Source organism: Hypomesus transpacificus, chromosome 2 (genome assembly GCF_021917145.1).
Source record: "Hypomesus transpacificus isolate Combined female chromosome 2, fHypTra1, whole genome shotgun sequence".
NCBI classification, from domain to species: Eukaryota; Metazoa; Chordata; class Actinopteri; order Osmeriformes; family Osmeridae; genus Hypomesus; species Hypomesus transpacificus.
The window spans coordinates 250,323-264,627 of record NC_061061.1 but is presented as its reverse complement, the minus strand read 5'-3'; the positions used below and the strand labels follow the sequence as shown (position 1 = coordinate 264,627).

The 14,305-nt window shown below is 51.4% G+C and overlaps 1 protein-coding gene across 2 annotated transcripts in view; it reads left to right on the top strand.

The window, feature by feature from the left end:
- The window catches only part of LOC124483144 (mannosyl-oligosaccharide 1,2-alpha-mannosidase IA), a 98,497-nt gene that overhangs the window by 2,160 nt on the left and 82,032 nt on the right, over positions 1–14,305 (top strand). The window lies entirely within an intron of this gene.

Sequence of the window (14,305 nt, the reverse complement as noted above, 5' to 3'; positions counted from 1 at the left end):
TCTCTCTCTCTTCTGTCTCTCTCTCTCTTTCTCTCTTCTGCCTCTCTCTCTCTTCTGCCTCTCTCTCTCTCTCTCTCTTTCTCAGGGTTGCCAGTGGGCTGCTGATGTATTTAAAGCCTATCTCTCTCTCTCTCTTCCTCTCTGTCTGTGTCTCTCCGTCCCTCTCTCTGTCTCAGCTCCTTGATGCTTCTAGACGTTCCTCTTTGTTTCCATGGATTCAGGCTTTTTTGCTCCCTGAACAATCCTGGAGGTTTCCCCTGCCAGCTCACGCCTCAGCTGACCCAGGGAGTGTGTGTGTGTTCGAATGTGTGTGTGTTCAGATGTGTGTGTGTGTATATGTGGTGTAAGCCATGTGCAGCTGGAGCAGATTTGTGCCGTAGCCAGATGAATGACGCACCACAAACACCACAGATGAACAGAGCAGAAGTACATGTTATTGTCTTTGCAGGATGAATGTACATTCACTACATAAAGTCTGTGTTCATTCCTTATTCACTAAAACCTTAAAGGGTATGAATACATTCACTCACAACTGACACGCACTGGATAAAGGGATAAATGGGTGTATGGCAGAATTACAAATGAACAGAACTACAAAGGATCCCCCCCCACCAACGCACACAGTTATCAGTCTGTTGCCCCCCGCCCCCCCCAGGGCAGGGCAGGACGAGGCAGGAAGTTTTAAGGCAGGGCAGGGTGAGGCGGGATGTTTGGAGGCAGGGCAGGGTGAGGCAGGGTGAGGCGGGAGGTTTGGAGGCAGGGCAGGGTGAGGCAGGGTGAGGCGGGAAGTTTGGAGGCAGGGCAGGGTGAGGCGGGAGGTTTGGAGGCAGGGCAGGGTGAGGCGGGAGGTTTGGAGGCAGGGCAGGGTGAGGCAGGGTGAGGCGGGAGGTTTGGAAGCAGGGCAGGGCAGGGTGAGGCAGGGTGAGGCGGGAGGTTTGGAAGCAGGGCAGGGTGAGGCAGGGTGAGGCGGGAAGTTTGGAGGCAGGGCAGGGTGAGGCGGGAGGTTTGGAGGCAGGGCAGGGTGAGGCAGGGTGAGGCGGGAGGTTTGGAGGCAGGGCAGGGCAGGGCAGGGTTATGGCGGCTCATTGGGTCCTCTGAGGTTCTACTTCCTGGTTGCGTCCTGAACATCAGATCTGAGGAGAGCAGGGCTGTCCGTCCCTGTGCCTGTTTCAAATGTGAGCAGACACTACGCCCAGACAAGGTCCACACCAGAGCATGTGTAGCTGCCTGCTGGGTAACGATAGGCAGAACAAACACTGTACAAAGACAACTGTACAAGCACACAGACACACACAGACACACACACACAGACTTGGCCTTTTCTTTATCAGTCTTAACATCACACACATCAGAAGAGAAGCACTTCTGTTGTTCTGCATCTCTGCTATGTTGAAGATTCTCTTGTGGAGCTTCTGAGTTTAGTCTGGCAGTGTTCCCTCCACAGCTCTGATAGTGTGCAGCACTCATATGTCTGCCGGGTGTCCCTCCCCTCTCCCTCTCAGTGTAGTGGGAAACGGCTGCCTTTCCATCTGAGCCTGCAGAGCAAATGTCAAATGCTGGTGTTTATCACATGAGCCAATTACTGTCCATACAGACCTAGGCATGGAGACGGAGGCCTGGGTCTCTGTGAGAGCTGTTGCTGCTCCTGGAACACCGATCTGGAACACTGCTCTAGTCTGGAACAATGATCTGGAACCCTGCTTTGGAACACTGCTCGAGTCTGGAACACGGATCTAGTCTAGAACACTGATCTGGAACACTGGTCTGGAACACTGATCTGAAACACTGCTCGAGTCTGGAACACTGATCTGGTCTGGAACACTGATCTGGAACAGTGCTCTGATCTGGAACTCTGCTTTGGTCTGGAACACTGATCTAGTCTGGAACACTGCTCTGCTCTGGAACTCTGCTCTGCTCTGGAACACTGCTCTGATCTGGAACACTGATCTAGTCTGGAACACTGATCTAGTCTGGAACACTGCTCTGCTCTGGAACTCTGCTCTGCTCTGGAACACTGATCTAGTCTGGAACACTGGTCTGATCTGGAACACTGATCTAGTCTGGAACACTGCTCTGATTTGGAACTCTGATCTAGTCTGGAACACTGGCCTGCTCTGTATTCTGAGCCTGTTGTAGAGTCAGTAAACCAGCCTGTCAGATTCTCCAACAGGAAACAGCAGTGACACGGGTACAGGAGTAGGAAGTGGAACAGCGGAGCTGTTAGCTTACATCCTTTCTGCTCCCACAGCAGTTTCTCCTGTGCTGCCTTTGTGCAGAGGCGCTGCCTGCAGGCTACGACTCTGCACTATCTTGCTCAAGAGGAGACTGTGATTGTGTGCTTTACAGTGTATGTGTGTGTGTGACAATGTGTGAGAGTGTCTGTGTGAATGCATACATTTGTGCCTGTGTGTGTGTGCATGTGGTGTGTGTGTGTGTGTAAGATCAATTCACATTTGTAAACGTATGGTTCGCACAACATTGCATTAAGACAGGGACAAACGCAGGGGCGGTTCCCCTACTAAAAATACAAATACACTTTTTTTTGTTTGTTTTGTTTTTACACGTTTTTCTTCTTCTAGTCATCATGAAATGAGGAAGGGACATTGCAGCCTTTTTTGCCCCAATAAATAAAAAAAGTGAGAAAAACATATCAAGGTATTGAGAGAGCTGAGGAGCTGAAAGAGGGAGAGCCAGAGCAGTTCGTATGATTATAATGTAAAGTTCCGGGAATCCCACTCCAAACTTGACGACCCTGTAAATAAATAAATAATACAATTTATAGTTTACCCACCTCAAATTTTACCACTACACAACTGTGTGTGTGTGTGTGGGGGGGTGTGTGTGTGTGTGTGGGGGGGGGGGGTGTTCAATAAATACCAGCTGTGCAGTAACTTGAAGAAGAGAGAAAGTCAGAGAGATGGAGAGAGAGACGGAGAGACAGTCAGTCAGAGAGAGAGACTGCAAAAAAAGGTCTGCTAAAATACAAGATATTACACTAAATTGGAAGAGAAAATGACTTAGTACTAGTGAAATTATCTTGCTGCATGGACAGATAATTTTACTTGACAAGATATCTTAAAATAAGTTGGTTCCAGTCTAGAAATAAGTAGGCTTAAGAATATACGATAAATTAAAAGCTAGAAACTAGTAAATCATTTTTGAAACAAGATAATAAATATTATATTTCCAGAAGTAAAATGTTTGCAGACACGTTTCTTAAAGAGTGCCATGAAATGAGGGTAACACCTGGGTGTACTGTAACCAGCCGTGACATTTTGCCTTCTATTTATTATATGTATTGGCCATTTTAATGTTTCATTTTGTTGGCATTGTGTCTTACAAATGATCATTTTCTGTTCTTAACACTATTGTGACTGGTGTTATTACTGTGTAGTTGTGCTAACTGTGGTATATTTGTTGGCTCTTTTGTTCATCTCATCGTTTTGTTGTTGCCACATATTCCAAACAATACTGGCTGTCGTTCCTTATGTTGTTTTTGACTGGTATTGTTGATGTATAGTTATCTGTTGTTGTGCCTCTAGCTTTGGCAATATGGTTGTAGTAACTGTCATGCTAATAAAGCTGAATTTAATTGAGAGAGAGACAGTCAGAGAGAGACAGATAGAGAGAGACATATAGAGAGACAGTCAGAGAGAGACAGACAGTCAGAGAGAGACAGAGAGAGAGAGAGACAGTCAGAGAGAGAGAGAGAGAGACAGTCAGAGAGAGACGGTCAGAGAGAGACGGTCAGAGAGAGACGGTCAGAGACAGAGAGAGACAGAGAGAGACAGTCACAGACAGTCAGAGAGAGACAGAGAGAGACAGAGAGAGACGGTCAGAGACAGAGAGAGACAGAGAGAGACAGAGAGAGACAGTCAGAGACAGTCAGAGACAGTCAGAGACAGTCAGAGAGAGAGAGACAGACAGTCAGAGAGAGACAGAGAGAGACAGTCAGAGAGAGACAGTCAGAGAGAGACAGTCAGGGAGAGAGAGAGACAGAGAGAGACAGTCAGTTATTCCCCCTCTCGTGTGTTTATGATGGTATCCTGAGAGGGAAGATTTCCTTCTGTGCTGACTGCATGACAGACCACACTGCACAGGCTGACTGCATGACACTGCCCATGCTTCCTGCTCTCTCAGACATCAGCTCAACCGTGAGTGAGTGTGTGTGTGAGAGAGAGAGGGGGATGTGTGTATGTGTGTACGTTTGAGAACACCCAGGGATACCCTGTTTGCCACAGGCTTCGTAAACATCCACAGCTCAGCTGAGAGAGAGCACTTCTTCTCTCCTCCTCCCATCATCTTCTCCTCCCATCATCCTCTCCTGCTCTCCTCTCCTCCCATCCTCCTCCTCCTCCTCTCCTCCCATCCTCCTCCTTCTCCTCTCCTCTCCTCCCATCATCTTCTCCTCCCATCATCCTCTCCTGCTCTCCTCTCCTCCCATCCTCCTCCTCTCCTCTCCTCCCATCATCTTCTCCTCCCATCATCCTCTCCTGCTCTCCTCTCCTCCCATCCTCCTCCTCTCCTCCCATCATCTTCTCCTCCCATCATCCTCTCCTGCTCTCCTCTCCTCCCATCCTCCTCCTCCTCTCCTCTCCTCCCATCATCATCTCCTCCCATCATCCTCTCCTCTCCTCTCCTCCCATCATCATCTCCTCCCATCATCCTCTCCTCTCCTCCCATCATCATCTCCTCCCATCATCCTCTCCTCTCCTCCCATCATCCTCTCCTCCTCCTCTCCTCTCTTCCTATCATCCTATCCTCCTCTCCTCTCTTCCCATCATCCTCTCCTCCTCTCCTCCCATCCTCCTCCTCCTCTCGTCTCCTCCCATCATCCTCTCCTCCCATCATCCTCTCCTCTCCTCCCATCATCCTCTCCTCCTCCTCTCCTCTCCTCCCATCATCCTCTCCTCTCCTCCCATCATCCTCTTCTGCCATCATCCTCTCCTCCTCCTATCCTCTCCTCCTCTCCTCTCCTCCCATCATCCTCTCCTCCCATCATCCTCTCCTCCTCTCCTCTCCTCCTCCTTTCCTCTCTTCCCATCATCCTCTCCTCTCTTCCCATCATCCTCTCCTCCACCCCTCTCCTCCCATCCTCCTCTGCTCCTCTGTTCCTCTGCTCTCCTCCTCTCCTCAAATCAACAAATCAAATTAGTATAGCCCTTTTTACAAGCAATGTCACAGAGGGCTTCACATACGCCCATAGAACTGCCCCTCAACCAACCTAAACCCTCAAGGAAGACAAGGAAAAACTCCCAGGAAACCTCATTGAAAAATAATGGAAGAAACCTTGTGAGGACCAATTCAGTGAGGGCTCCCCTCCTCCAGAGATGGTTAGTGACAAAGAAGTGCAGACCAGAGGCTAAACATAGTCATGCATCAAGAGTAGAGAGTAAAATGTGCAAATGGAAACACAGATATCCAGTTCCAACTCAGTCACATGTCAGTTTAGGCAGTGGGAGGATCGGAACAGCATCACAGGACATCTTTTCTCTCCTCTCTTTTCTCCTCTCACCTCCTCCTTTTCCTCCTCTCCATTCATCAGCAGCAGATGTAACAGGGGGGGAGGTAGGAAAGGGGAGAGGGGGTGTGGACGTGTCCTAGATTTAACCTGCAGCCGACTAGTGAAAGACCTGTTTCCTGCTCCAGCCTGCCTGATGCATGGTGCAGGCTGGCTCCCTCCCTGCCCTCCATACCTTTCTGCTGTGTGTGTGTGTGTGTGTGTGTGGTGCAGCATGTTGGTGTGTGTGGTGCAGCATGTTGGTGTGTGTGTGTGTGGTGCAGCATGTTGGTGTGTGTGTGTGTGTGTTGGAGTGGAGCCCTGCTCTGGTGGAATGTTCCAGACTGCTGTGGTTGGTTTAAAGGGTTAAGGAAGAACTGAATAATTGTCCTTTAAGCGTTTTGTCCCTTATCCCTGCCCCCCTGCCCCCCTGCCCCCCTGCCCCCCTGCCTGAGGTTGTGGCCCGGCGTGGAGTAATCATGATTAACTACACCATCATGTCACATTTCTGGCCCACACCACCACCATTTACTGTAATGCACTGTCCACTGTGATTGGTGCGTTCCCATAAAGGTTGCCCGATCAGCATCAGAAAGATAGAGGCAGAGAGATGTGGGTGGCGGGGGTGGAAGACGGCTATGTAAACATATTTTGAGCAAGTTCTGGTATTTAGAGGTGGGAGGCGGGGGAGAGGGTTAATGGCCGTTTGGCTGCTAGATAACATCAGTTCTGTTTGTGTGGTCATGACAGGAGCGGGTGGGGGAGGGGGGTTTTAGTTGCTGTGACTGACGGCAGCTCTGTTGTTACTGAATCGCTCGGATGACCTAGCTTCCAGCGCTAACAAGGCTAACAGAGCGCAAACCGTCGTCAAAACAAACAGCCGGGGCTCGTTCAGCAGCAACCAGGCCAGGGGAGAGAGACCGCCTCAACAGAGGTAACTCTCTCTGTCTCTCTCTCCCCCTCCTTCTCTCTTTCTGTCTCTCTCTGTCTCTTTTTCCCCCTCCCTCCCTCTCTCTGTCTCTCTCTCCCCCCCTCCCTCTCTCTGTCTCTCTCTCCCCCCCCTCTCTCTCTCTGTCTCTCTCTCCCCCTCCTTCTCTCTTTCTGTCTTTCTCTGTCTCTTTTTCCCCCTCCCTCCCTCTCTCTGTCTCTCTCTCCCCTTCCCTCTGTCTCTCTGTCTCTCTCCCCCTCCCTCTCTCTCTATCTCTCTCTCCCCTTCCCTCTCTCTCTCTGTCTCTCCCCCCCCTCCCTCCCCCTCCCTCTCTCTCTGTCTCTCCCCTCTTCGATCCTGCCGGTGCCTGCTGAGACTGTGATGTTAGCAGTGTGCAGCATTCTGCTGTTTACCATCCAGGGGCAAACGTTTGTTTACAACGGCAACTCTGAGGCCTCTGAAGGGGCTTTGCACTTGGACACACACAGGAAGTGTGTGTGTGTGTGTGAGGGTGGTGTGTGAGGGTGGGATGTGCGCCCCTTTCTGGTTAGTGTGTGCGAGTGTTTGAACTTGTGTGTGTGTGTGTTTGACCTTCTGTGTGTGTGTGCATGTGTGAACTTGTGTGTGTGTGTGCGTGTTTGAACTTGTGTGTGTGTGTGCTTGAACTTGTGTGTGTGTGTGCGTGTTTGAACTTGTGCGTGTTTGAACTTGTGTGCGTGTTTGAACTTGTGTGTGTGCGTGTGCGTGTTTGAACTTGTGTGTGTGTGCGTGTTTGAACTTGTGTGTGCGTGTTTGAACTTGTGTGTGTGTGTGTGTTTGAACTTGTGTGTGTGTGTGTGTATCTTTATTTGCAGCTGGAGCGCCAGGGCGCCAGCTGTTACCATGGCCTGTTACCATGGCCTGTTACCATGGTGAGGGTTGTTAGTTGCCAGTCCCAGTTCTTACAGGGCGTCAGTCCAGGACCTGGCAGCCAATGGCTGGCCACCAAGAAGAGGTTTGCCTAGAGTTCAAACATGTCTCCTTTTTTCCATGGCAACACACCTCTCTTTTAGTTGTCTCCCATTTGCTTCATGTTGCAGCCTAATCATATTCATACATGGTCCACACTGTCCTGTACACCTGGTCCATACGGTCCTGTACCCCCTGGTCCACACTGTCCTGTACACCTGGTCCATACTGTCCTGTACCCCTGGTCCACACGGTCCTGTACCCCCGGTCCATACGGTCCTGTACCCCTGGTCCATACTGTCCTGTACCCCCTGGTCCATACTGTCCTGTACCCCTGGTCCACACTGTCCTGTACCCCCGGTCCATACGGTCCTGTACCCCTGGTCCATACTGTCCTGTACCCCCTGGTCCATACTGTCCTGTACTCCTGGTCCACACTGTCCTGTACCCCCGGTCCATACGGTCCTGTACCCCTGGTCCATACTGTCCTGTACCCCTGGTCCATACTGTCCTGTACCCTTGGTCCATACTGTCCTGTACCCCCTGGTCCATACTGTCCTGTACCCCTGGTCCATACTGTCCTGTACCCCCTGGTCCATACTGTCCTGTACCCCCTGTTTCATACTGTCCTGTACCCCCTGGTCCCTACTGTCCTGTACCCCTGGCACCATGAGTCTGATTAGGCATAAATCATACCTCATCAGACATCTCAATTTCACATAGAATATGGAGCACAACTACATAATGACAGTTGGCTAGGTCCTTCTCTCTCTCTCTCTCTCTCTCTCTCTCTCTCTCTCTCTCTCTCTCTCTCTCTCTCTCTCTCTCTCTCTCTCTCTCTCTCTCTCTCTCTCTCTCTCCCCCCCCCCCCCCCCCCATTGGTCTCTCCTCACCTCTGGGGTGTGGAGCACTGATTAGGAGTGTGGCCAGAGTGCCACCCCGCCTCCCCCCCCCAGGCTCTTCCTCGACATTCCAGAATCTAATTTCCATAAGAATTCCATACAGTGACTCTCTTCCATAAGCTACAGAGACTCTCTTCCATAAGCTACAGAGACTCTTCCATAAGCTACAGAGACTCTCTTCCATAAGCTACAGAGACTCTCTTCCATAAGCTACAGAGACTCTCTTCCATAAGCTGCAGAGACTCTCTTCCATAAGCTACAGAGACTCTCTTCCATAAGCTACAGAGACTCTCTTCCATAAGCGGCAGAGACGTCAGTGAGCGGAAGACCCCTGCTGGGAAGACAGATAGCTCTATCCCCCCTCTCCCTCTCCCTCCCAGGTCTCTCCATCTCTCTCCTCCATCTCTCTCTCTCTCTCTCCCTCCCCCTCTCTCCCTCCCTTTCTACCTCTCTACCTCTCTCTCTACCTCTCTCTATCTCTCTCTCACTTTTTCCCTTTCTCCTCTCTCTGTCACTCATCCCTCTCTGTCTCTCTCATGCCTTTCTGTCTCTCCTCTCTTTCTCTTTTTTCGTCTCTCTCTTTCCCAGCTCAGCACTTTCCAGAGAGAGTCTTAAAAGAGGAATGTTCTCTTGTGGGAGATCAAGGTTTCGTTATTGTTGTTCTGGCTGTACTTTGCTGAGTCGTCACTCAGACAGGAAGCAGGAACTGGACTCAGCAGAGTATGTCACCATCACGGGGGTCAAAGTTGACATCCTAGTCACCACACACACCAAGGCATAACAGCAAGTACATACAGTCGACTTCCTTAATGGTTCTCTCCCCCCCCCCCCCACACACACACTTGTTTGATTGGACGGCATTTGAGCTAGAAGGAAAATAATAAGAGTACTGACTCGTGGAACAAGCTAGTGTTTCATTTTTCCTGATGTTACACCCCTTCCCTCCAGCACCCACTGCCCTCCTCCCCACATCCCCTTCTCCCTTCTCCTCTCCAGGAGGTCCAATGCTCTGCCACAGAGCAGGAAGGTTCCCCTCCACAGCCCTATCATCCAAACACACCATCCAGGACCTCAGCTCTCCTCCACAGCCCTATCATCCAGACACACCAGCCAGTACCTCAGCTCCCCTCCACAGCCCTATCATCCAGACACACCATCCAGGACCTCAGCTCTCCTCCACAGCCCTATCATCCAGACACACCACCCAGTACCTCAGCTCTCCTCCACAGCCCTATCATCCAGACACACCATCCAGTACCTCAGCTCTCCTCCACAGCCCTATCATCCAGACACACCACCCAGTACCTCAGCTCTCCTCCACAGCCCTATCATCCAGACACACCATCCAGTACCTCAGCTCTCCTCCACAGCCCTATCATCCAGACACACCACCCAGTACCTCAGCTCTCCTCCACAGCCCTATCATCCAGACACACCACCCAGTACCTCAGCTCTCCTCCACAGCCCTATCATCCAGACACACCACCCAGTACCTCAGCTCTCCTCCACAGCCCTATCATCCAGACACACCATCCAGTACCTCAGCTCTCCTCCACAGCCCTATCATCCAGACACACCATCCAGTACCTCAGCTCTCCTCCACAGCCCTATCATCCAGACACACCAGCCAGCACCTCCCGCTGCAGGGAGCTGAACAGCGTGACATTGTACACCGTTCTACATTTCCCCGAAACTTCTGACTTAAGGAGCAGAGAGGAGAGCTCAAGCTTTATTTCAGCTCCGGAAGGTTTTATTTCCTCCCGAGCTACAGAACTGTCGGATTGTAAACAAGGTTGTCTGTAACCTGAATGCAGAATGAAGACAAGCTTTCCTCACTCAAGCATGAGGGCAGCAGGAGGTGTGTGTGTGTGTGTGTGTGTGTGTGTGTGAGAGAGAGTGAGTGAGTGTGTGTGTGCATGAGTATGTGTGTGTGTGAGTGAGAGAGTGTGTGTGTGAGTATGCGTGTGTGTGAGTGAGAGTGACTGTGTGTGTGTGTGATTATCGTTCCCGTCTCCCTTTCACAGGTATGCAGAGTCATGCCCTGAGGCAGTGCATGCTGGGAGATGGGCCTATGTGTGTTAAGCAGCCCCGCCCCCCTGGGACATGACATCTAAACACACCCAAGGGGGAGAAGACTGTGCATGTGTGTGTATTCGTACATTTTAAATTGTATTTATTTAGCAGACTCTTATATCCAAAGCAACGTAGAAATAGTATGTATTGCACATGTGCATATATACTGTATGTGAGTGTTAATGTATATGCCATAGGGTTTTTTTTAGGACAGCTCTCTCTCTCTCTCTCTCTCTCACACACTCTTTCTCTCCCCCTCTTTCCCCCCCCTCTCTCCCCCTCCCTCCCTCTCTCCCCCCTCCCTCTCTCCCCTCTTCCATCTCCCCCTCTCTGCCCCCCTCTCTCCCCTCTTCCATCTCCCCCCCTCTCCCCCTCTCTCAGCCCCTCTCTCCTCGCCTCTCTCCCCCTTTGTCCCCCCCTCTCTCTCTACAGTGCAGGACAGTCGCATGGGGATCAATAAGAGCAGTTTCTGTTGGGTCAGCGACCGGCACCCAAGTTACAGTGTGTGTGTTGAAGGTTGTGTGTGTGTGTGTGCAGGATGGAGGGGTAAACATATTACTCTGCTCCCCATGTGTCCTCAACCCGTCTCTCAGAAGGATCATCTGAGCTGTCCTCCCTGACTGAGCCCCTCTGCATCCCCGAGGGAGCGCGCGCGTGTGTGTGTGTGGGAGTGGGAGTGTGTGTGTACTACATTTAACACCTTAGGATTGGATGCTAGCACTACTAGCCTAGCATCAGGGAACATATGCTACTCCGCCTGGACATTCCTTTGGGTAGTGGTGCAAGGATGGCTAGCGTAGCTTGTGGAAGGGAAGCTAAGTGGGATAAATATACAGTGTTTCCCAATAACATTATTTAGTGTGCTTAATGTCATATGCCTATATAGTATGGTAGTACTGGTATTGGGACGCAGTTTGACAGTATCCTCTATAACAGGGGAACCTTTAAGCTGCCAAGGGCCATTTGGATATTTATAAAATCATTTGGGGGCCGTACAGAATTATCACCTTAAGTATTAGCCTGCTATATTTAATGAATTCACCCCTAATGCGATGGCTGGAACTGCTTCTATTTGGAGAGGTTTGTGATGTTAGCTGGTATTGATGATGTTGCTACTCGCAACTGGTTTTCCAGGTTTGCGTCGATCAGTCTGGAGTGCAGTCGACTCTTTGCTATGGTAAGGTTTGAAAAGAACTGCTGGCAGCAATAACACATATTTTAATGCATGTCTTCTCAAAGTGGGAAATTCATCCTTACTTATGTAACGTTTGTAGAACTCAAGCAGTGGGAGGTTGTTGTACAGCTGAATTATTTCATGTTGTAGGTTATTATTTTAGGAGACCCACACAGACCCCCTCCAGTCAGAGCGGATCCCTCCGTGCCCTCGGGAAACACTGTGAAGGCGGAGCCTAGCCTACCACAGTCTAGCCTAGCCTACCACAGTCTAGCCTAGCCTACCACAGTCTAGCCTAGCCTAGCCTACCACAGTCTAGCTTAGCCTAGCCTAACACAGTGTAGCCTAGCCTACCACAGTCTAGCCTAGCCTACCACAGTATAGCCTAACCTACCACAGTTTAGCCTAGCCTAACACAGTCTAGCCTTGCCTAACCTACCACAGTCTAATCTAGCCTAGCCTATCACAGTCTAGCCTAGCCTAGCCTACCACAGTCTAGCCTAGCCCACCACAGTCCAGCCTAGCCTAACACAGACCAGCCTAGCCTTCCACAGTCTAGCCTAGCCTAACACAGTCCAGCCTAGCCTACCACAGTCTAGCCTAGCCTACTATAGACCTAGTCTAGCCTAGCCTAACACAGTCTAGCCTTGCCTAACCTACCACAGTCTAATCTAGCCTAGCCTATCACAGTCTAGCCTAGCCTAGCCTACCACAGTCTAGCCTAGCCCACCACAGTCCAGCCTAGCCTAACACAGACCAGCCTAGCCTTCCACAGTCTAGCCTAGCCTAACACAGTCCAGCCTAGCCTACCACAGTCTAGCCTAGCCTACTATAGACCTAGTCTAGCCCTGCAGGGAGGAGGAGGAGGAGGAGGAGGAGGAGAGAATGGATCAGATGGCAGGAGGAGAGAGGAGAGGAGTGGAAGGGAGAAAGAGAGAGGAAGGGAGGAGTGAAGAGAAGGGGAGGCCTGTGTGTGTGGCTGGACCTGAGAGAGAGAGAAAGAGAGAGAGAGAGAGAGAGAGAGAGAGAGAGAGAGGACCTAGCCAACTGTCATTATGTAGTTGTGCTCCATATTCCATGTGTAATTGAGATGTCTGATGAGGTATGATTTATGCCTCATTCTGAATAATACAGCCTGTTTGTTTTGTTTCAGTGGCTTAATATGCTGAGGTTTTAATTACACGTGTCTGTCAAATGGAATCACACAATCATTATGTAAAGTGTTTTGAATGCGTGTATGTGTCTGGTTTTATGTGTGTGTTTGTGTGTACTGCAGCCTGTTGTTGATAGGTTTCTTTTGATTACCCATTATGTCGTTTCTATGTGCATTGGAGCCTCTCCTTCTGCATGATGTGAGTGTTCTCCTGCAGGAACCCTGTGTGCGGTGTTCTCAGACAGGCCTGCTTGATGTGACACCAGGTGTCTTAATGACAGAAAGCTCACAGACAGGGAGTGGGGTGAAGTCTCACAGAAGATGTGTTCATCTTTCACTGAAACAGTAATTTGGTGGGAAGGGGAAGGCGGCTTGAAATAAGAGCAAGGTGAAAACTTGAGGAGACATCTGGGAAACTGATTTTGGCTCTTTGTTCCAGACACAGCCCCCTCCTGTCCGCCATCCTGGCTCTGTGTTCAGACACAGCCCCCTCCTGTCCGCCATCTTGGCTCTGTGTTCAGACACAGCCCCCTCCTGTCCGCCATATTGGCTCTGTGTTCAGAAACAGCCCCCTCCTGTCCGCCATCTTGGCTCTGTGTTCAGACACAGCCCCCTCCTGTCCGCCATCTTGGCTCTGTGTTCAGACACAGCTCCCTCATCTCCGCCATATTGGCTCAAATGATTGTGGATCTGTCTGGATCTGTCTGCAGACAGTGGGGCAACTGCATGCTGAAAGGCTGCTGTGCAGGAGTTGTGAAACACCTGTGTCCTGATTGGTCACACGCATATGTTCATGTTCGTACTGCGGAGTGGTAACACCCACCCTGGGACATGTGGACATGTGGACATGTATATCGAACACATCGTACACATCGTACAAGGGGATACACTGAAAAGATACACAGTCCATAAAAACACACAATAATGTGACCAGCGCCGCCCCCTCCTCACCCCCTCCTCACCCCCTCCTCACCCCCTGCTCATCCCCTCCTCACCCCCTCCTCACCCCCTCCTCATCCCCCAGAGTCCCTAAGCACTAACAGCCCCCCCCCTCCTCACCCCTTCCTCACCCCCTCCTCATCCCCTCCTCACCCCCTCCTCACCTCCTCCTCATCCCCCAGAGTCCCTAAGCACTAACAGCCCCCCCCCTCCTCACCCCCTCCTCACCCCCTCCTCACCCCCTCCTCACCCCCTCCTCATCCCCCAGAGTCCCTAAGCACTAACAGCCCCCCCCCTCCTCACCCCCTCCTCACCCCCTCCTCATCCCCTCCTCACCCCCTCCTCACCCCCTCCTCATCCCCTCCTCACCCCCTCCTCATCCCCCAGAGTCCCTAAGCACTAACAGCCCACCCCCTCCTCACCCCCTCCTCACCCCCTCCTCATCCCCCAGAGTCCCTAAGCACTAACAGCCCCCCCCCTCCTCACCCCCTCCTCACCCCCTGCTCATCCCCTCCTCACCCCCTCCTCACCCCCTCCTCACCCCTCCTCATCCCCCAGAGTCCCTAAGCACTAACAGCCCCCCCCTCCTCACCCCCTCCTCAGAGTCCCTAAGCACTAACAGCCCCCCTCCTCCCCCCCCTCCCCCCTCCCTCCCAATCAGGGCATCAGAGACATGGGAGACAGAGGC